This window comes from Symphalangus syndactylus, chromosome 22, assembly GCF_028878055.3.
Source record: "Symphalangus syndactylus isolate Jambi chromosome 22, NHGRI_mSymSyn1-v2.1_pri, whole genome shotgun sequence".
Lineage (NCBI taxonomy): Eukaryota > Metazoa > Chordata > Mammalia > Primates > Hylobatidae > Symphalangus > Symphalangus syndactylus.
This window is the reverse complement of record NC_072444.2, coordinates 36,149,688-36,171,937: the sequence shown is the minus strand read 5'-3', so window position 1 is coordinate 36,171,937 and position 22,250 is coordinate 36,149,688. Positions and strand designations below refer to the sequence as shown.

The following is a 22,250-nucleotide window of genomic DNA, read 5'->3' as shown; positions in this document are numbered from 1 at the left end:
GCAGAGGCGCTCCTCACCTCCCAGACGGTGGGTGGCCGGGCAGAGGCGCTCCTCACTTCCCAGACGGTGGGTGGCCGGGCAGAGGCGCTCCTCACTTCCCAGACGGTGGGTGGCCGGGCAGAGGCGCTCCTCACTTCCCAGACGATGGGTGGCTGGGCAGAGGCGCTCCTCACCTCCCAGATGGGGTGGCCGGGCAGAGGCACTCCTCACTTCTTCCCGGATGGGGCGGCCGGGCAGAGGCGCTCCTCACTTCTTCCCGGACGGGGCGCCCGGGCGGAGGCGCTCCTCACTTCTTCCCGGACGGGGCGGCCGGGCAGAGGTGCTCCTCACTTCCCAGACGGTGGGTGGCCGGGCAGAGGCTCTCCTCACTTCCCAGACAGGGCGGCCGGGCAGAGGCGCTCCTCACTTCTTCCCGGACGGGGCGGCCGGGCAGAGGCACTCCTTGCTTCTTCCCTGACGGGGCGGCCAGGCAGAGGCGCTCCTCACTTCCCAGACGGGGCAGCCGGGCAGAGGCGCTCCTCGCTTCTTCCCGGACGGGGCGGCCGGGCAGAGGCACTCCTCGCTTCTTCCCGGACGGGGCGGCCGGGCAGAGGCACTCCTCGCTTCTTCCCGGACGGGGCGGCCGGGCAGAGGCGCTCCTCACTTCTTCCCGGATGGGGCGCCCGGGCAGAGGCGCTCCTCACTTCCCAGACGGGGCGGCGGGGCAGAGGCGCTCCTCACTTCCCAGACGGTGGGTGGCCGGGCAGAGGCGCTCCTCTCTTCCCGGACGGGGCGGCCGGGCAGAGGCGCTCCTCACTTCTTCCTGGACGGGGCGGCCGGGCAGAGGTGCTCCTCACTTCCCAGACGGTGGGTGGCCGGGCAGAGGCGCTCCTCTCTTCCCGGACGGGGCGGCCGGGCAGAGGCCCTCCTCACTTCCCAGACGGGGCAGCCGGGCAGAGGCGCTCCTCACTTCTTCCCGGACGGGGCGGCCGGGCAGAGGTGCTCCTCACTTCCCAGACGGTGGGTGGCCGGGCAGAGGCGCTCCTCTCTTCCCGGACGGGGCGGCCGGGCAGAGGCGCTCCTCATTTCCTCCCGGACGGGGCGGCCGGGCAGAGGCGCTCCTCATTTCCTCCCGGACGGGGCGGCCGGGCAGAGGCGCTCCTCACCTCCCAGACGATGGGAGGCCGGGCAGAGGCGCTCCTCACCTCCCAGACGATGGGTGGCCGGGCAGAGGCGCTCCTCACCTCCCAGACGAGGCGGCCGGGCAGAGGCGCTCCTCACCTCCCAGACGATGGGTGGCCGGGCAGAGGCGCTCCTCACTTCCCAGACGGGGCGGCCGGGCAGAGGCGCTCCTCACCTCCCAGACGATGGGTGGCCGGGCAGAGGCGCTCCTCACCTCCCAGACGGTGGGTGGCCGGGCAGAGGCGCTCCTCACTTCCCAGACGGTGGGTGGCCGGGCAGAGGCGCTCCTCACTTCCCAGACGATGGGTGGCTGGGCAGAGGCGCTCCTCACCTCCCAGATGGGGTGGCCGGGCAGAGGCGCTCCTCACTTCTTCCCGGATGGGGCGGCCGGGCAGAGGCGCTCCTCACTTCTTCCCGGACGGGGCGCCCGGGCAGAGGCGCTCCTCATTTCTTCCCGGACGGGGCGGCCGGGCAGAGGTGCTCCTCACTTCCCAGACGGTGGGTGGCCGGGCAGAGGCTCTCCTCACTTCCCAGACAGGGCGGCCGGGCAGAGGCGCTCCTCACTTCTTCCCGGACGGGGCGGCCGGGCAGAGGCACTCCTTGCTTCTTCCCTGACGGGGCGGCCAGGCAGAGGCGCTCCTCACTTCCCAGACGGGGCAGCCGGGCAGAGGCGCTCCTCGCTTCTTCCCGGACGGGGCGGCCGGGCAGAGGCACTCCTCGCTTCTTCCCGGACGGGGCGGCCGGGCAGAGGCACTCCTCGCTTCTTCCCGGACGGGGCGGCCGGGCAGAGGCGCTCCTCACTTCTTCCCGGATGGGGCGCCCGGGCAGAGGCGCTCCTCACTTCCCAGACGGGGCGGCGGGGCAGAGGCGCTCCTCACTTCCCAGACGGTGGGTGGCCGGGCAGAGGCGCTCCTCTCTTCCCGGACGGGGCGGCCGGGCAGAGGCGCTCCTCACTTCTTCCTGGACGGGGCGGCCGGGCAGAGGTGCTCCTCACTTCCCAGACGGTGGGTGGCCGGGCAGAGGCGCTCCTCTCTTCCCGGACGGGGCGGCCGGGCAGAGGCCCTCCTCACTTCCCAGACGGGGCAGCCGGGCAGAGGCGCTCCTCACTTCTTCCCGGACGGGGCGGCCGGGCAGAGGTGCTCCTCACTTCCCAGACGGTGGGTGGCCGGGCAGAGGCGCTCCTCTCTTCCCGGACGGGGCGGCCGGGCAGAGGCGCTCCTCATTTCCTCCCGGACGGGGCGGCCGGGCAGAGGCGCTCCTCATTTCCTCCCGGACGGGGCGGCCGGGCAGAGGCGCTCCTCACCTCCCAGACGATGGGAGGCCGGGCAGAGGCGCTCCTCACCTCCCAGACGATGGGTGGCCGGGCAGAGGCGCTCCTCACCTCCCAGACGAGGCGGCCGGGCAGAGGCGCTCCTCACCTCCCAGACGATGGGTGGCCGGGCAGAGGCGCTCCTCACTTCCCAGACGGGGCGGCCGGGCAGAGGCGCTCCTCACCTCCCAGACGATGGGTGGCCGGGCAGAGGCGCTCCTCACCTCCCAGACGGTGGGTGGCCGGGCAGAGGCGCTCCTCACTTCCCAGACGGTGGGTGGCCGGGCAGAGGCGCTCCTCACTTCCCAGACGATGGGTGGCTGGGCAGAGGCGCTCCTCACCTCCCAGATGGGGTGGCCGGGCAGAGGCGCTCCTCACTTCTTCCCGGATGGGGCGGCCGGGCAGAGGCGCTCCTCACTTCTTCCCGGACGGGGCGCCCGGGCAGAGGCGCTCCTCATTTCTTCCCGGACGGGGCGGCCGGGCAGAGGTGCTCCTCACTTCCCAGACGGTGGGTGGCCGGGCAGAGGCTCTCCTCACTTCCCAGACAGGGCGGCCGGGCAGAGGCGCTCCTCACTTCTTCCCGGACGGGGCGGCCGGGCAGAGGCACTCCTTGCTTCTTCCCTGACGGGGCGGCCAGGCAGAGGCGCTCCTCACTTCCCAGACGGGGCAGCCGGGCAGAGGCGCTCCTCACTTCTTCCCGGACGGGGCGGCCGGGCAGAGGCACTCCTCGCTTCTTCCCGGACGGGGCGGCCGGGCAGAGGCACTCCTCGCTTCTTCCCGGACGGGGCGGCCGGGCAGAGGCGCTCCTCGCTTCTTCCCGGACGGGGCGGCCGGGCAGAGGCGCTCCTCACTTCTTCCCGGATGGGGCGCCCGGGCAGAGGCGCTCCTCACTTCCCAGACGGGGCAGCCGGGCAGAGGCGCTCCTCACTTCTTCCCGGACGGGGCGGCCGGGCAGAGGTGCTCCTCACTTCCCAGACGGTGGGTGGCCGGGCAGAGGCGCTCCTCTCTTCCCGGACGGGGCGGCCGGGCAGAGGCGCTCCTCACTTCTTCCTGGACGGGGCGGCCGGGCAGAGGTGCTCCTCACTTCCCAGACGGTGGGTGGCCGGGCAGAGGCGCTCCTCTCTTCCCGGACGGGGCGGCCGGGCAGAGGCGCTCCTCATTTCCTCCCGGACGGGGCAGCCGGGCAGAGGCGCTCCTCACCTCCCAGACGATGGGAGGCCGGGCAGAGGCGCTCCTCACCTCCCAGACGATGGGTGGCCGGGCAGAGGCGCTCCTCACCTCCCAGACGGGGCGGCCGGGCAGAGGCGCTCCTCACCTCCCAGACGATGGGTGGCCGGGCAGAGACGCTCCTCACTTCCCAGACGATGGGTGGCCGGGCAGAGGCGCTCCTCACCTCCCAGACGATGGGTGGCCGGGCAGAGGCGCTCCTCACTTCCCAGACGGTGGGTGGCCGGGCAGAGGCGCTCCTCACTTCCCAGACGGTGGGTGGCCGGGCAGAGGCGCTCCTCACTTCCCAGACGGTGGGTGGCCGGGCAGAGGCGCTCCTCACTTCCCAGACGGTGGGTGGCCGGGCAGAGGCGCTCCTCACTTCCCAGACGGTGGGTGGCCGGGCAGAGGCGCTCCTCACTTCCCAGACGGTGGGTGGCCGGGCAGAGGCGCTCCTCACTTCCCAGACGGTGGGTGGCCGGGCAGAGGCGCTCCTCACTTCCCAGACGGTGGGTGGCCGGGCAGAGGCGCGCCTCACTTCCCAGACGGTGGGTGGCCGGGCAGAGGCTCTCCTCACTTCCCAGACGGTGGGTGGCCGGGCAGAGGCGCTCCTCACTTCCTCCCGGACGGGGCGCCCGGGCAGAGGCGCTCCTCGCTTCTTCCCGGACGGGGCGGCCGGGCAGAGGCGCTCCTCGCTTCTTCCCGGACGGGGCGGCCGGGCAGAGGCGCTCCTCACTTCCTCCCGGACGGGGCAGCCGGGCAGAGGCGCTCCTCACCTCCCAGACGATGGGAGGCCGGGCAGAGGCGCTCCTCACCTCCCAGACGATGGGTGGCCGGGCAGAGGCGCTCCTCACTTCCCAGACGGGGCGGCCGGGCAGAGGCGCTCCTCACCTCCCAGATGGGGCGGCCGGGCAGAGGCGCTCCTCACTTCCCAGACGGTGGGTGGCCGGGCAGAGGCGCTCCTCACTTCCCAGACGGTGGGTGGCCAGGCAGAGGCGCTCCTCACTTCCCAGACGGGGCGGCCGGGCAGAGGCGCTCCTCACTTCTTCCCGGACGGGGCGCCCGGGCAGAGGCGCTCCTCATTTCTTCCCGGACGGGGCGGCCGGGCAGAGGCACTCCTCGCTTCTTCCCGGACGGGGCGGCCGGGCAGAGGCGCTCCTCACTTCTTCCCGGACGGGGCGGCCGGGCAGAGGCGCTCCTCACTTCTTCCCGGACGGGGCGGCCGGGCAGAGGCACTCCTCGCTTCTTCCCGGACGGGGCGGCCGGGCAGAGGCGCTCCCCACCTCCCAGATGGGGCAGCGGCCGGGCAGGGGCTGCAATCCCAGCACCCTGGTAGGCCAAGGCAGGCGGCTGGGGGGCGGAGGCTGCCGCGAGGCCAGACCACGCCACCGCACTCCAGCCTGGGCAACACCGAGCACTGGGTGAGCGAGACTCCGTCTGTAGTCCCAGTACGTCGGGAGTCTGAGGCGGGCAGAGCACTCGGCGTGAGGAGCTGGCGACCAGCGTGGCCAAGATGGCGAACGCGTGCCTGCAGCGAAAGGAGAAAAGGCAGGCAGCGGTGGCGCGCGCCGGCAGTCCCAGGCAGTCCGCAGCGCGGGCAGCAGCAAGCCGAGTAGATTGCAGCCTGGGCCAGAGAGGGAAAAGAAGAAAGAAAGAGAGAGAGAGAGGGAGAGCGGTTGGTTTGTTTTTTTTGAGACAGTCTCGCTCTGTCGCCCAGGCTGGAGGGCAGTGGCGCGATCTCTGCTCACTGCAACCTTCCGCCTCCCGGATTCAAGTGATTCTCTGCCTCAGCCTGCGAGTAGCTAGAATTACAGGCGTCCTCCACCACGCCCGGGTTAATTTTTGTATTTTGAGTAGAGATGCAGTTTCACTATCTTGGCCAGGCTGGTCTTGAACTCCTGACCTCAGGTGATCGGCCCGCTCTGCCTTCCAAAGTGCTGGGATTACAGGCGTGAACCACCGCGCCTGGCCGGTTGCTGCCAGGTTTTCTTGTCCATAAACGATGCTACAAGCTGGGCACCGTGGCTCACACCTATAATCCCAGCACTTTGAGGGCCGAGGTGGGAGGCTTGCTTGAGCTCAGAAGTTCAGGACCAGCCTGGGCAACATAGCGAGACCCGTCTCTACCAAAAAAAAAAAAAAAATTAATTAGCGGGGCGTGATGGCTCATGCCTCCAACCCCAGCTACTCTGGAGGCAGAGGTGGGAGGATGGCTTGAGGTGGAGGTTGCAGTTAGCTGTTATTGCACCACTGCACTCCAGCCTGGGCAACAGAGCAAGATTGTCTCAAAAACAAACGAAAAGTATAAACCTTTTGGCAGCTTTGCATACAGCATTATTATTTTTGTGAAGAAATATAAAATCAGCTCTGCATACAGCATTGTTATTTTGTGAAGAAATATAAAATCAGGCCGGGCGCGGTGGCTCATGCCTGTAATCCTAGCACTTTGGTAGGCGGAGGCGGATGGATCCGGAGTTCAGGAGGACAGATCACGAGGTCAGGATATCAGGAGATCCAGACCATCCTAGCTAACACGGTGAAACCCCGTCGCTACCAAAAATACAAAACATTAGCCAGGTGTGGTGGAGGGCACCTGTAGTCCCAGCTACTCAGGAGGCTGAGGCAGGAGGATGGCGTGAACCCGGGAGGCGGAGCTTGCAGTGAGCCGAGATCGCGCCACTGCACTCCAGCCTGGTCAACAGAGTGAGACTCCGTCTCAAAAAAAAAAAAAAACAAACAAAAAAACTCCACCCCAGACATTTTTCCATGTGAGTACATAGGTTAAAGCATAGGCATATTTTATCTGATGGGGAAACACGTGAGATTTTAATTAAAAACATAAAACCATATTTTGCTTGAATTTAACAAAAGAAAAACTGAAATGAAACTACAGTAACTACTGAATGACAAACATTGTTTTGCCACGAGATATTACTTCCTAAAACATGACACCTAAAATTAAAGTTAGTAGGCCAGGTACAGTGGCTCACGCCTATAATCCCAGTACTTTGGGAGGCCAAGGCCAGCAGATCACTTGAGCCCAGGAGTTTGAGATCAGCCGGGGCAACATGGTGAAACCCCATCTCTGCAAAAAAATACAAAAATTAGCCAGGCATGGTGACATGTGCTTGTAGTCCCAGCTACTCAGGAGGCTGTGGGAGGATCGCTTGACCCCAGAAGTTGAGGCTACAGTGAGCCGTGATCACGCCACTGCACTCCAGCCTGGCTAACAGAAGTGAGACCCTGTCTCAAAAAAAAAAAAAAAAAAAAAAAAGTGAGAAACACTAAGAGGGTGGGAGTTATGTTTATTTTAACTCTGGGTTTCAATTTTGGGCTATCAATTGATTTCTTGAAAGGAGAAATGAGGAAATCAGTTCACTTTTCAGCTCCCTAAGAATTTTTTCTTTTTCTTCTTATTTTTTGAGATGGAGTCTTGCTCTGTCACCCAGGCTGGAGTGCAGTGGCGTGATCTTGGCTCACTGCAACCTACGCTTCATGGGTTCAACCGATTCTCTGCTTCAGCCTCCCAAGTAGCTGGGATTACAGGCGCCTGCCACCACACCTGGCGAATTGTTTTGTATTTTTAGTAGAGACAAGGTTTCATCATCTTGGCCAGGCTGGTCTTGAACTCCTGACTTCGTGATCCACCAGCCTCGGCCTCCCAAAGTGCTGGGATTACAGGCGTGAGCCACTGCACCCGGCCAAGAATTGTTTCTTCTCCTTACCTAGGTAGAGACTTCTGCAGAAATGCTGGGAGATTTTTGGAGAGGGGAGATTTTTCTTTTTTTTTTTTTGAGACGGAGTCTCGCTCTGTCGCCCAGGCTGGAGTGCAGTGGCGCGATCTCGGCTCACTGCAAGCTCTGCCTCCTGGGTTCACACCATTCTCCTGCCTCAGCCTCCCAAATAGCTGGGACTACAGGCGCCCGCCACCATGCCTGGCTAATTTTTTGTATTTACAGTAGAGACGGGGTTTCATCACGATCGCCAGGATGGTCTCTATCTCCTGACCTCATGATCCGCCCGCCTGGGCCTCCCAAAGTGCTGGGATTACAGGCGTAAGCCACCGCGCCCGGCGGGAGATTTTTCAGAAAAAAAATTCAGCAGTTTGGGAGGCCAAGGTGGGTGGATCACAAGGTCAGGAGTTCAAGACCAGCCTGGCCAAGACGGTGAAACCCCGTCTCTACTAAAAATACAAAAATTAGCCGGACACAATGGCAGGCGCCTGTAATCCCAGCTACTCGGGAGGCTGAAGTAGGAGAATCCCTTGAACACAGGTGGCAGAGGTTGCAGTGAGCCGAGATAGCGCCACTGCACTCCAGCCTGGGCAATAAGAGTCAGACTTCGTCTAAAAAAAAAAAATTTAATCGATCTAGTTCTAAACCTCATTTTGAATCCACCTACATTACTCTGAAATACATTCATCTTTCCTGTGGCTAAAACCTTAAAGCCTAGCCAGTAACTCCCATTGCACTTGAGGAAATCCAATCTCCTTGTTGTGGCCCCTGAACAGGCTGCTGCTGGCCCACAGCGGTGCCTCTAGTTTGTGTAAAATGCGTATGTCAATTTATAATAAATCATACAGGGCTTTTTTAGCTTTAAAAGGCTATTATTCACTAGTTGCTGTGTGAATCAGTATTTCAGGGTGCAGTTAGAAATTATTAGAGTTGGCCGGGCGCGGTGGCTCATGCTTGTAATCCCAGCAATTTGGGAGGCCAAGGCGGGCAGATCACGAGGTCAGGAGATTGAGACCACGGTGAAACCCCGTCTCTACTAAAAACACAAAAAATTAGCCAGATGTGGTGGCGGGCACCTGTAGTCCCAGCTACTCGGAGAGGCTGAGGCAGGAGAATGGCGTGAACCCGGGAGGCGGAGCTTGCAGTGAGCCGAGATCGCACCACTGCACTCCAGCCTGGGTGACAGAGCGAGACTCCGTCTCAAAAAAAAAAAAAGAAATTATTAGAGTTGATGCCCAAGGCTCATCTCCACCAGCACGGGGGAGGCATCTGCTCATTTTATGGTCGGTGACTCTGGGCGTCCTTCTGCTGGGCTCAGTCCTGAGGTGGGTCTGACTCAGCTCAGAGCTGTGCACCGCAGCCCTCCTCCCCAAATTGCATGAGTGCTCTTTAGGATGGAGCTGAACACCGGCTTCTCAAAACCACTTGGCCCCATCACAGGCCCTGAGAACTGATTGGGTCACTCTGGTGGGCTCCCCAGCCCTAGCCAAGAAGGGTTTCTCTAGGGAGCCTGGCCCCCACTCATGAGATCTGGAGCCTCAAAGATCTCTTCAGAGCCCCAAAGATCCCTTTGCAGCATATCAGCCCAGGCCTCCAGACTGTGGCCTCTGCTCACCTCTCCTGTACCCCATGTGCATTTTTTCTTTTTGGCTTCACTTCTGAGTTATTCATTTAGCCATTTACTGCAGGAGCGAGGTGAGGATAGGAGAGTACTTGGGGTACCCGCAGTGTTCACTGTGGTCTGGGGGTCCCCGAGCAGGACAGTGAGTTTGGGGTCTGGGGCTCAGGCGCTATGACAGTAGACTGTGCGAAGTGACAGGAGGACATCCACCTTGCATATTTTCTTTGGTTTTAAAGAAAGATGTTACCATTTCATGTTATATTTGCTTTATGAGACAGAGTTTCATTCTGTTGCCCAGGCTGGAGTGCAATGGTGCGATCTCGGCTCACTGCAACCTCCAGCTCCCAGGTTCAAACGATTCTCCTGCCTCATTCTCCCGAGTAGCTGGGATTACAAAAAAGTACATATATTTTAAAGCAGAGTAACAGAGGGGACCCCCGTGGACTTGAAATGGCAACGTTAGACTAGGAACTAAATTTCTCCCATGGTTGATTTGGCCTATACCCAGGAATGAGCAAAGACAGCCAGCCCGTGACACTGGAAGCAAGATGGAGTCAGCCATGCTAGACTTCTCTCACCGTCATCATCTTTGCAAAGCTGGTCTCACCATTTATTGAAGTGACTATTCTTTTTTTTTTTTTTTTTTAATGAGACGAAGTCTTACTCTGTTGCCCCGACTGGAGTGCAATGGTGCGATCTTGGCTTACTGCAACCTCCGCCTCCTGGGTTCAAGCAATTCTCGTGCCTCAGCCTCCCCCCAGTGGCTGGGATATCAGGTGCCCACCACCATGCCTGGCTAATTTTTGTATTTTTAGTAGAAACGGGGTTTCTCCATGTTGGGCCTCACAATACACATCAGCCCATCTCCTCCTCTCCTGCTTGGCAGGGATGGTCATGATCCTCATCTCCCAGTTAAGCCAAAACTCCATTATGGGGTTTCACCATATTGGCCAGGCTGGTCTCAAAACCCCTGACCACAAGTGATCCAAGAGCCTCGGCCTCCCAAAGTGCTGGGATTACAAGTGTGAGCCACTGCATCCAGCCAATTAGGGGTAAATATCCAACATTTAGCCAGGTACAGTGGCTCACTCCTTAATCCCAGCACTTTAAGAAGCTGAGGTGGGAGGATCACTTGAGCCCAGGAGTTTCAGTCCAGGCCTGGCAACATAGTGAGACCTTGTCTTAACAAAAAATTTAAAACCTAGCCAGGCATGGTGGTGTGCGCCTGTAGTCACAGCTACTTGGGAGGCTGAGATGGAGGAGTGTTTGAGCCCAGAAGGTCAAGTAAGCTGTGATTGTGCTACTGTACTCCAGGCTGCGTAACAGAGCAAGGCCCTGTCTCAAAAAAAAAAAAAAAAAATCCAAAGTGTATAAAGAATTAATACAACTCAAAACAAATAACCAAATTTTTAAAATGTTTTTAAAAATCTTGAATAGACATTTCTTTAAACAAAACATAAAAATAGCAAGTGGGTATCTGAAAGGTGTTACGCATTGTAAGTCATTAGGGAAATGCAAATCAAACCCATTGAGATACCACCTCACACCCCTTATGACTATTATTAAAAAGTCAAAAGATAAATGTTGGCAAGAGTGCGGAGAAATGGGAACTTCTGCATACTGTTGATGAGAATGTAGACTGATACAACCATTCTGGAAAAGAGTATGAAGATTTCTAGAGAAATTAAAAATAGAACTACCATATGACTCAGCAATCCCTCTTCTGGGCATACACCCAAAGGAAATGAAATCATTACTTTGTAAAGATACCTGTATTCTCATGTTCATTGCAGCCCTAATCACAATAGCCAAGATATGGAAACAATCTAAGTGTCCATCAATGGATAAATGGATAAAGAGACTGTAGCACACATACACAATGGAATATTATTCAGCCCTAAAACAAACAAGGTCTTGCCATTTGCCGCAAGATGGATGAGGCTGGAGGATGTCATGCTAAGTGAAATAAAGCATACACAGAAAAACAAATATTGCATAAACCCATTTATATGTGGGATGTAAAAATGTAAATAAATAAATCTACAGAGATAGAGAGCAAAACATTCTCTACCGGGGGAGGTGGGAGAGGGGAGGAATTGGGGACATGGAGGCCAAAGGATACAAAGTAGCAGGTATGAAGGATGAACAAGTCTAGAGATGTATGACATGAGGACTGCAGGGAACAAAATTGTTCTGTATGTGAAATTCATGCTAAATGAGTAGATTTCAACCGCTCTTGCCACAAAAGCAACAAGGAAATGGGGAACTATGTGAAATGATTGGTGTGTTAATTTCTTTCTGTATAGGAATTTTTTTAGAGTATATATATAACCCTTAACATCATGTTGTAAGCCTTAAATATACACAAGAAAATTTATTTTTAGAAAAGAAAAATTGACAGTCAAAGAACTGACAAAGCAAAGACCAAGTAAATAAAAACTGGGGTAACTCTATTTATATCTGTTAACCAAAAAATGAGTGGCCGACTGAGGCAAGTGCCTGCATCAGTAGAGCTTTGTTGAGCCAAAATTTGATGATACCCCCAGAAAAAACACAAGCCAGAGAAATGCCTGTGACCTGTGCTTTCCAAAGAGGGTTTTGGGAACTCAGTACCTAAGGGGAGAGGCCTGCAGGAGAGAAGAAAGGGAGGGGGAGCAGGCAGGGAAAGGGTGGTTACATCCTTAGGAAGCTCTAATTAGTGCTCAGGAAATCTTCATTTTACATAAGATAAGGTAAACATCTGAAAAGAGGGAGGAAAGAGTCAATTATGCAGCCATCTCAGGATAGCAGGAAGGGGGATTGATCTCATCCTGTTCCTGTTCTGTACCTGGGAAGATAAGCCTGTAATCAACATTGTCAGTGTCAGATTGAATAGAACTCAGTTTTACCTGTTAAACTGAGGTTGCAGAGCCACGGTTACAACTGGCATATGCTTCTTTTATAGGGGGACATGGATCCTGAAAGATTAGGGGCCAGCAAGGAATGTCCCTGTGAGCGATTTGTGAGGGGGACCACATGGAGAGGTACGTGGCCTTTTGTGGTAGTGGGGACCTGGCTTATGTCTAATGCCATCACACAGGGTTGTGAAATGGCAGCTATCTCTTTGGGGAGAAAGAATGGCAGTGTTGCACGACTCAGCTCCCAAACTTACGTCTCCCTTAGCATAACAGGTTTGGGGGTTCCAAGACTTTCTTTTCTTTTCTTTTCTTTTTTTTTTTTTTTTTTTTTTTGAGACAGAGTCTCGCTCTGTCACCCAGGCTGGAGTGCAGTGGTGCGATCTCGGCTCACTGCAAGCTCCGCCTCCCGGGTTCACGCCATTCTCCTGCCTCAGCCTCTCCGAGTAGCTGGGACTACAGGCGCCCACCACCACGCCCGGCTAATTTTTTGTATTTTTTAGTAGAGACGGGGTTTCACCGTGGTCTCGATCTCCTGACCTCGTGATCCGCCCGCCTCGGCCTCCCAAAGTGCTGGGATTACAAGCGTGAGCCACCGCGCCCGGCCTATTTTCTTTTACATATTAAAAAAAAGACTCTAAGGAAAGAGCTATGTGAGAGATAAAGAGGGTATTTCCTAAAGATAAAAGGGTGCAACCAGCAGGGAGAAAAAGGAATTCTAAATTTGTTTATGCCTGGTAACTTAACCTTAAAACACACAGAACAAGCTTAGCAAACGAAAAAAAGAAATAAGTTGACGATCATTGTGGGAAACTTTAATATCTGTGTCTCAGCCACTGAAAAGTAAACAGACAAACATCAGTAAGGAAATAGAATCTTTAAAGGATGCATTTAACACACGGGACCTAATTGAGATACGTGGTACACTACATTCAACATGCAGAATACATATGCTTTTCAAGTGCAGAAGCAATATTTATCAAAATTAATCATATTTTCAATCATTGAGAAGACACAAATTCCAAAGAGTTTTGGTTATACAAATATTTAATCACAGTGGAACTATAGGTTTGGAAATTAAGCAAAACATTTTTGGTATGGTAAAGGGATGAATAAAATAAAAGTTTGCTTTTTTGAAACACTAATAAAATTGATGACCCCCAGCAAGATTGATTAACAAAACAGACGAAAGGCACAAACTCTAACTGCAGACTTTATAAGTATTAAAAAGATAAATGAGTAATAGAACAACTTTGAAATTTTAGATAAAATGAACAAATTGATTCAGCAAACACAGGTTACCAAAATGAATATTCATATATATGTAATTGAACCTGTAATTAAACACCTTATAAAGAAAACTACAATCTCACATGGCTTAATAAGTGAATTCTTTCCAAATGCTTAAGGAAGAAATAGCATACATCTTACATGAACTCTGTCAGAAATAGGAGAAGAAACATTTTCCAAATTGTCTAACCAGCATAGCTTTAATATTTCATATTAAAACCTCACAACTCTGGGCGCAGTGGCTCATGCCTGTAATCCCAGCACTTTGGGAGGCCGAGGCAGGTGGATCATGAGGTCAGGAGATCGAGACCATCCTGGCTAACACGGTGAAACCCCGTGTCTACTAAAAAAATACAATAAACTAGCCAGGTGTGGTGTTGGGCGCCTGTAGTCCCAGCTACTCGGGAGGCTGAAGCAGGAGAATGACATGAACCCAGAAGGCGGAGCTTGCAATGAGCCGAGATTATGCCACTGCATTCCAGCCTGGACAACAGAGCGAGACTCCATGGCAAACAAAACAAAACAAAACAACAAAAAACAATAACAACCAAGACATCACCAGAAAAAAAACTTAGACTCCACTTTCTCTTGCGAACGTAAGTACAACATTAGCAAATGAACTATGAGCAAGCCCATCTCAATCACATATAATATGGTATTAAACATGTATCACAACAAAGTTGATTTAATTCCAGAAATGCAATGTTAAACATTCAAAAGCCAATCACTGTTAACTTACCTTATCAACATAAAAAGATAAGAAAAAGCATTGCTTAATCAAGAAAGAAAAAAGCAATTGATAAAATTCAGTACCTGTTCATAAATCTTAAAACCTGTCTAACAGAGAGGAAGCAACATGCGAGTTAAACACTCCCCCAACTGAGAATAGTGACATAACTTATTTGCAGCCAAAAGATGAAAATTGCAGGCCAGGCGTGGTGGCTCACGCCTCTAATCCCAGCATTTTGGGAGGCAGAGGCGGGCGGATCACAGGTCTGGAGTTCAAAACCAGACTGGCCAACATGGTGAAATCCCATCTCTACTAAAAATACAAAAAAAATGAGCCGGGTGTGGTGTCATGCGCCTGTATTCCCAACTATTAGGGAGGCTGAGGCAGGAGAATCGCTGGAACCATGGAGGCGGATATTGTGACAGTGATGCACTCAACAGAGCAAGACTGTGTTTCAAAAAAAAAAAAGAGATGAAAATTGAATTACAGTATAATCTTACAACTTTTGAGAAATCTATGTTTTTCAGCTAAAAAGAGACAGACTCAGCCTTTTGACCTTTCCTCTTTCCCTCCTTGGAAGGCAGTCTACGGCCTGGAAAAACAGCAGCCACATTGTAAACACAAGAATAAAAACATGGCTAAGGAAGTATCAGGAAACTGAAAAGAACCCCGGACTGCCTTCCTCTGCACGTTTTAAGTGATAAAAATGAAATCTATATTTCTTTAAGCCACTGAATCAGATTTATTCTTTCTGTGGCTACATGTAGCCCTAAATGATGTATTAAATACTAAAATAAATACTAAAATAACACACTAGAATACTAAAATTTTGGTCTCGAACTCCTGATCTCAGGTGATACACCCATCTCAGCCTACCAATGTGCTGGGATTACAGGCATGAGCCACCACACCCACCTCAAAAGCTTTGTATTTTTAAAGATATTAGATATGTCTCTAGTTAAAAAAAAAAAAAAAAAAAAAAAAAACCTTAACAATAATGTAGGAGAATAAGACAAACTTTTTCCAAAAAGGAAAAATCAAATCACTGGTCACCCCAGGGTGACTTTGAGCCGGTGACTCGTGGGGCTCCCCGGCTCCATACTCAGCCCTCACCTACCACTGCCCCAAGCCTGACCTCCCTGGGCTCTTTGGGCTCACGTCTCCAAGTACCTGGGTCCCAACCCTGTGAACCCTGCGCCAGTCTCAAACAGGCAACTTGGGCATAGCACTGATGAGAAAATGGGTTTGGTTTGGTTTTCTCCCAGGCTTCTACTCTCCAGAGAGACTAACAGTTTTTTCTAAGTTCTCCACCTCATATTTGAATTCTCCATGGTTCTGGGACCAGAGTGCCCATCAGTCAGTGATCTTTGAAGTGAGATTTGCTCATCTTCTGTGGAAGAGATTTTGGGAAACTGGACTTGACAAGTTGAATCTTCCTCATCTCATCTCAACCTGGGGTACTTTGAGTGCCACAGGATACATATGGGGCATCTTTCTGAAGCATCAGTTTCCTTTGCTTCTCTTGGGAGAGACAAAACATTAATGTTCTTAGGGATGATAGTCACATAGATTTCTAAGAGTGTACCAGACTTCTCTCTCTGAAATGAAGCTTGGGTTGTCTTCTTTCTGTTTAATTCCCAGTTTTAACAGAAAGGCTGCCTTCTGCCCTGAGGATACATGACTCTAAGAGGATGTATGACTGCAAACCACACAGTGTACACCTTCCTGCCTACTTTTTACTATTCTACCTCTGCCTCTGGTTTTGGTCCCTGGCAGCTGCTGATTTGTGGTAAAACCCCAGAGCTCGGAGTCAGAAGACTGAGTTTCAGTTCCATGATTGCCTTTCTTTTAGCCTTTCTCGGTCACTAAGTGATTGTGACAACATGTCATACAGTTGTCAGTGGCATTAAATCAGATGGTCTATGAGAGTATTTTGTGTAAACTGTAAAGTGACCGTAGGAGCTTGTAGTTCTCGTGAGTATCACTGCTACTCTTTTCCACAGTTCACCGACTATCATCAGTGGAACAGCGCTGGTGTGGGCACTGGAGCAACTGACACCAAACGGAAGAAAATAAATAATGGCACTAACCCTGAGACAACCACTTCGGTGGTTGCCATTCACCTGAGGATGTGAGTCTTGGCTGGCCGGTCTCCTGAGGACAGGGGGCACAAGGGGAGGTCGAGGGTAACTGTTAAAAGATTGTGGAAGGAAGAACTGCCGGGTACTGGTTAAGAATTCCGGGTTTGAATCCTACCTCTCTCTCCATCTGCGAGGGACATGGCTTAGGGCAAATTTCTTGAGCTCTTTGGGCCCCTCTTTTCACATCTGTAAAATAGGGGTGGTAATGTTTTACTTACATGTGTGAAGTTTAAATCAGATTTGTTATTGTTGTTGTTTTTGTGTTAATCCCTAGTCCAGGGCTTGCTGTAAACTCCTCTCCTCTTTAGGCTTCCGTTTCCTGAGGAGGTAGAGTATCAGAGGATTCTGTTTGCTCTGGGAGTCTGTGATTTAAAGATTCACTAGAATGGAAACCTTAGGGCCAAGGGCTCCTGTCTGCCTTTTCCGTCCTATATCCCAGCTGTGAAGAACCATCCCTGGCCCCTATGTGCTTGCTCAATGCTTGTTGAATGAACACATCTTTCTAAATCACAAGCTAGTAGAAGGGTGGGCTTTGCTCACACTCCATGTCTAAAGGTTTCTGTTACTGTCTTTTCCAGAGAATCTAGTTTCAGACTTTCAGTTCTGTGGCTGTGGGCAAAAACCAACAAAGACCCAAATCCTTTTTCTTTGAGAGTTAAGGAGAGTTGACCAGTTTGTGTTCCCATTGGGTCTAAGAACTTTGCCCTTAAAATCCATTCCTGACCCCTGCCTACCGCTTCCTGGCCTGGGGAATAGAGTCGAGGGGGCCACCCTCAGTCACCTTCCTTTGACTCTCCCCACAGAAACAACAGAACCCAGCTCAGCTGGAAGAAGTAACATGGTTTCTTTGCTCGCGAAATGACTGCTGGGTTTGGGGGGCACTCAGATGTAGAGGCCCCAGTCTCGTCTCGCCCACTCCCAGCCTGGGGAAGAAGGCTCACCTCCCAGATTCCACCCCATCCCCACAGGGTCCCTGATAACCTGGTCCCATGGGTGGGCCTGTCCTGGGGCAGTGGTGCCATTCTGGGGACATGTCTCTTGCTGTGCCTTCTCTGCCTCCCCCTAGTAAGAGCTCTGTCTTCCTCTTCCTATAGGAAAAGAAGGCAAGCCACCAACATCAGCAAGCCCTAAGGAGGCAGCTAGAGGTGAGTGGAGGGGGTGAAGTTCCCTCCTGTCCTCTGGAGAAGTTTTCTTTGCTTCTCTTTCAGCATTTGCTTGTCTTTTCTCCCAAAGGCCCAGGTTCATACCATACAAATCCTTATGTGTCAGAAAACTGAACTGCAGATAGCGCTCTATTACAGCCAGAATGCTACCAGGAAATTTGAAGGTGGGAATCTGGGCACCTCATCATCCTTCAACCTGGCACTTTCACAGGCCTTTGGGCCGCATCTCAACCTCTCTCATTCCAGGAGAGTCCAAGGATCTGGCAGGCTGCCTGCATCATTCCTGGAACTTTGCAGGAGAGTTACAGCGGGTTCTCTCCGCTGTGTCCACACAGCACAAGAATGCGGACAGGGTGAGTCCAACCACCTGCCCGGTCCCCTGGGAGCCCAGCTTCGCAGATGGAGGAATGAGCCTAAAGGTCCCTTCTGCAGGATGCAGTGTCCTGCCCAGAAGACAGCATGGGCCATTTCTTGCTGCTTTTGTGTGTGGTTGTTAGAGGCAGGTTAGGGCTGAGTCAGCTGCTGTGGGTGAGTTGCGGGGCACTGTGGGGAGCGAGCACTGGACACGGAGCTCCGAGGCCAAGTGCCCGCCCTGCCCATACTTGGCTGTGGCCTTGGTCAAATCCTAGGCAGGGGTTAGGGTATTTGTACCATGAAGGTACAGAAGAGTATCTTTAGTATGTTACCATTTGTGTAGAGAGAGGGAACACACATACGTGTGTGTGTGTGTGTGTGTGTACATACTATGGTAATATACATAAAACATGTTTGTAAGGATTCATAAAAAACTCAGGAGAGAGGAACAGTATTGGGGGGAGGTATTTCTCTCCTGTACCTTCTGAGGTTTGGACTATGCCAATGTATCATTCTTTCAAAAAGTCAACAAAGGATTAATTTCCTCCTCCTTATCTGTGCCCCTACCCCCAGCGAAAGAATGGGCTTAGAGAATCAAATATGGCCAGGCGCGGTGGCTCATGCTTGTAATCCCAGCACTTTGGGAGGCTGAGGCAGGCGGATCACGAGGTCAGGAGATCGAGACCATGGTGAAACCCCGTCTCTACTAAAAATACAAAAAATTAGCCGGGTGTGGTGGCGGGCACCTGTAGTCCCAGCTACTCGGAGAGGCTGAGGCAGGAGAATGGCGTGAACCCGGGAGGCGGAGCTTGCAGTGAGCTGAGATTGCGCCACTGCACTCCAGCCTGGGCGACAGAGCGAGACTCCGTCTCAAAAAAAAAAAAAAAAAGAGAATCAGATATATCTGGGTGTTGAAATCCCAGCTCTAAGTGATCTTAGGCAAGCACTTAACCTTTAATGCCTCGTGTTTTTCAACTACACAATACAGGTGATACTGGTAACGCTCTCCTATGGTGGTTGTGAGGATTAAATAGGATTGTTAGCATAGTGCCTGGTGAAGCACTCAATAAAGGTTACAACAGTGGTAGTAATAACAGTAATAGCAATAGCAATATTATCTGATCTCTCTGGGACCCTGTTAGCCAGCTATCAATTCAGTCTCTTTCCCTGTCCCTTCTACCCTTACTGAGTTCTTTGAAAAACAAGTGAGAGCCGGGTGCAGTGGCACATGCCTGTAATCTCAGCTACTTAGGAGGCTGAGGCAGGAGAATCGCTTGAACCTGGGAGGCGGAGGTTGCGGTGGGGCGAGATTGCGCCATTGCACTCCAGCATGGGCAACAAGAGTGAAATTCCATCTCAAAATAAAAGAAAAAAGGAAATAAAGAAAAACAAATGAGACCATGGGCTTGGAAATGCCTTGAGAACATGTCAGGTGTGATTGAGAGTGAGCAAGTGTTACTGTGGCTGTTGTTACTGGTCGGCCAGCTGCTCCTCTGCCTGCTGTATCCTGACTTAACTTTTCTCTATTTGCAGTACATCGAGGAGTTAACAAAGGAGAGGGACGCCTTGAGTCTGGAGCTGTACAGGAACACGTAGGATGGGGGAGGGTGTGATGGGAGGTCTGGGGGCTCTTAGTGGGGGTGGTGTCCTAGGAAGTGGGGGGTACAGGTGAGCATGGTGAGGGGGTCATACAGGTTTGCATGTGTGCGCAGGGAAGCTCCAGTGCCGGCTGTGCCACTGACTCATGGGGTAGCCTCAGGCAACTCATGTGTTCTCTCTGACCTGCCACCTGGGACTTTTAATTCTTGGGGTCCCTTCCAATGCCACGGTTCTGTGGTTGTGGGGCGAGGGGAGAGAGTCAGTCACCAAAGCGGTCCTTTCTGTTCTTCGTTCATTCCTTTCTCTACTGCCTCTGGCCATAGCAGAACCGATGAGGAGCTGCAGGAGAAAAATGCCGAACTACAAGAAAAACTTTGACTCGTAGAATCTGAAAAGTCTGAGATCTAGCTCCACATCAAGGGGCTAAAAAGGAAGCTGTAGACGGACAAAATCCTGCTGCCACAGGTGAGAGACTGCAGCCCCGGGGGTTGTGGGAGCCGCCTCCAGCTGGGAGCATGGTCTAGGCATCATACAGGGTATGGGGAGGCTCCAGCCAAGAGCTGGAAAATTTGGGTCCTTGTTCTGGTCCCGACATAGACTCTAGAGTGTGCTAAAAATCTACAAATTGGGGCCCTGCCTGGGAAATCAGAACCTCAGGGTTAGGGTTTAAAATTTCTTTTTAAAGAATCATAGATGAAAACCTTTATTTTATAGATTACATTTATATAGCTAGCCCATGAGTCTGTTTCCTTTTGAGGTTCAAACCAACACTGCAGGAGGAGAAGATGCGGGAGGAGGAGAAGATGCGGGAGCAGGAGAAGATGTGGAGACAGGAGGAGAAGCTGAGGAAGCAGAAGGAGCTGCGCGAGCTGGAGGAGCAGATGCGAGAGCAGGAGGAGCAGATGCGCGAACTGGAGGAACAGATGCGGGAGCAGGACGAGAGGCTGCGACTGAAGGAGGACACGCTGTGGGAGAAGGAGAAGATGTGCGAGGAGGAGGAGAAGACGCGGGGGCAGGAGGAGAAGATGCGGGAGAAGGAGGAGAGGATGGACCAGCCACCCTGGCAGCGTGAAGCCTGCACGAGAGGCCAGGGACAGTTCTCCCCATGACAACCGCACTGCACAGCAGATCATGCAGCTGCTTTCTGGAACGAAGAACGCCCACGAGTGCCCAGTCTTAGGCAGCACCTCCTGCATCCCATTCTTCTACCGAGGAGATAAGAAAAAGATGAAGATCATTAATATCTAAAAGCCGGTACTGTCAACAAGGCCTACAGAAGTGTAAGCTGCCATGTAACTTTGTGAATATAGTCTGAGAACAAACTTGAAAAAAAGAAAAAAAAAGAAAATTTATTTTAAATTGTGGCAAAATACTGGCCGGGCGCGGTGGCCCACACCTGTAATCGCAGCACTTTTGGAGGCCTTGGCGGGTGGATCACCTGAGGTCAGGAGTTCAATACCAGCCTGGCCAACATGATGAAACCCCGTCTCTACTAAAAATACAAAAGTTAGCCATGCATGGTTGCGCACGCCTGTAATCCCAGCTAGGCGAGAGGCTGAGGTTGCAGTGAGCCGACATCACACCACTGCACTCCAGTCTGGGAGACAGAGTGAGATTCCACCTCAAAAAAAAAAAAAAAAAAATTTCTACCTGAGGACTCTAAGATCTATATATGTTTCTATTGTTTTTTTTTTTCTTGCTCTTTCTCCTTTTGTCTTGTGTTGTCTTGTCTTATGGTATGCCCAGTAAACTTTATCTGCCTCCAGAGAGTATTGACTTTGACTTTATGGCACACAATTGGCGTTCAAGCAGATCACCTTCATCTAGTTTGGGACTAAGCTGGTTCAAAGCAGGTTTTAGGTTTTGTGACAGCTGGTCTATGTTTTATTCATTTGGACTCCTAGGGGTGGCCCTTCCAGGGTCCCCACCAAGGTCCCATCTCTTCACTGGGACCCAAATTCTCATTAGGTCATTTCAGCCCTGTGAGAGTGCCCAACATTCAGCTAGGTTCTCCAGCCTCTTAACTACTACTTCATACTCAGTTTCTTAGCCTCTTAGCCCTCTACTGTTGACCAATCACCAAATGTGGGAAAAGCACTACAGACTGTCAGGATCACCTCCTAGGCCTGGTCACTCAAGTCCTGGCTGAGGTCTCCAATTACCTTCCAACAATTGTATTTGGTGGTGGGGGGCACATTTTTGTCCAGTTTCTCTAACTGTTCTGGTGGGGAGGCTAATCTATAACAAGCTACTCTGCCTTTAGTGAAAGTTGAAAACCTTCATTTTTTTTCTTTTTTGAGATGGTGTCTCACTCTGTTGCCCAGGCTCTAGTGCAGCGGCGCTGGGTCTCTCCCACAGCCCTTCTTTAGCGTATCTGTTTGGACTGACTGCTCATTTCATAGAGAGGGCTGTGTCTTGCCCCAGCCCATCTGCCATGTCTAAGGCAGCTGTGGGGTCAGAATCTGCAGCTCCCAGCCCCCAGCCCTACAACAGTAGGAGAGGCTGGACCCCACATATTTGAAGTCCCACCGGGCTGGTGCGAGTGGGCTCCCAAGTCCAGGGCTGCTCTGCAGTCTGTGGGGCTCATGCGCCAGCACTGAGCCCACCTGATGTGCTCAGGTTGCTCACCTTTGGGCCCGTCTTGCCTCTCAGGCATTCGGCTGACCCTGAGGGCCTCTCCTTCATCTTGACCACCAGCTACGGGCTCTGACTTAGAGGTTCCCAGAACCTTAGACCATTTGGCCCAACCCATTTCTCAGCTGAGGAAACTGAGACCAAAGAGGAGAAGCAACTTTCTCAAGGACCCCCAGCAAGTCACAGGCAGAACTGGGCCTAGGAGCCTCTTCCCAACAGAAGCCCTCCCTGTCCCCTGAGCCTTCTTTAGTGCCTCATTAACTTCCCTGTAAGGAGACTGCCCTGCCGAGGCGGGAAATGGTGCTGTCCAGCCAAGATCGTGCCACTGCACTCCAGCCTGGGCAACAGAGCGAGACTCCATCTCAAGAAATAAAAATATTTTTAATAATGTATCATACTTATCCCAACAGATTG

The 22,250-nt window shown here is 52.9% G+C and overlaps 1 pseudogene; it reads left to right on the top strand.

The window, feature by feature from the left end:
- Positions 1 to 11,981: 11,981 nt before the first annotated feature.
- LOC129472652 (golgin subfamily A member 6-like protein 7) lies at positions 11,982 to 20,750 on the top strand (annotated as a pseudogene).
- The last annotated feature ends 1,500 nt before the right edge of the window (positions 20,751 to 22,250 follow it).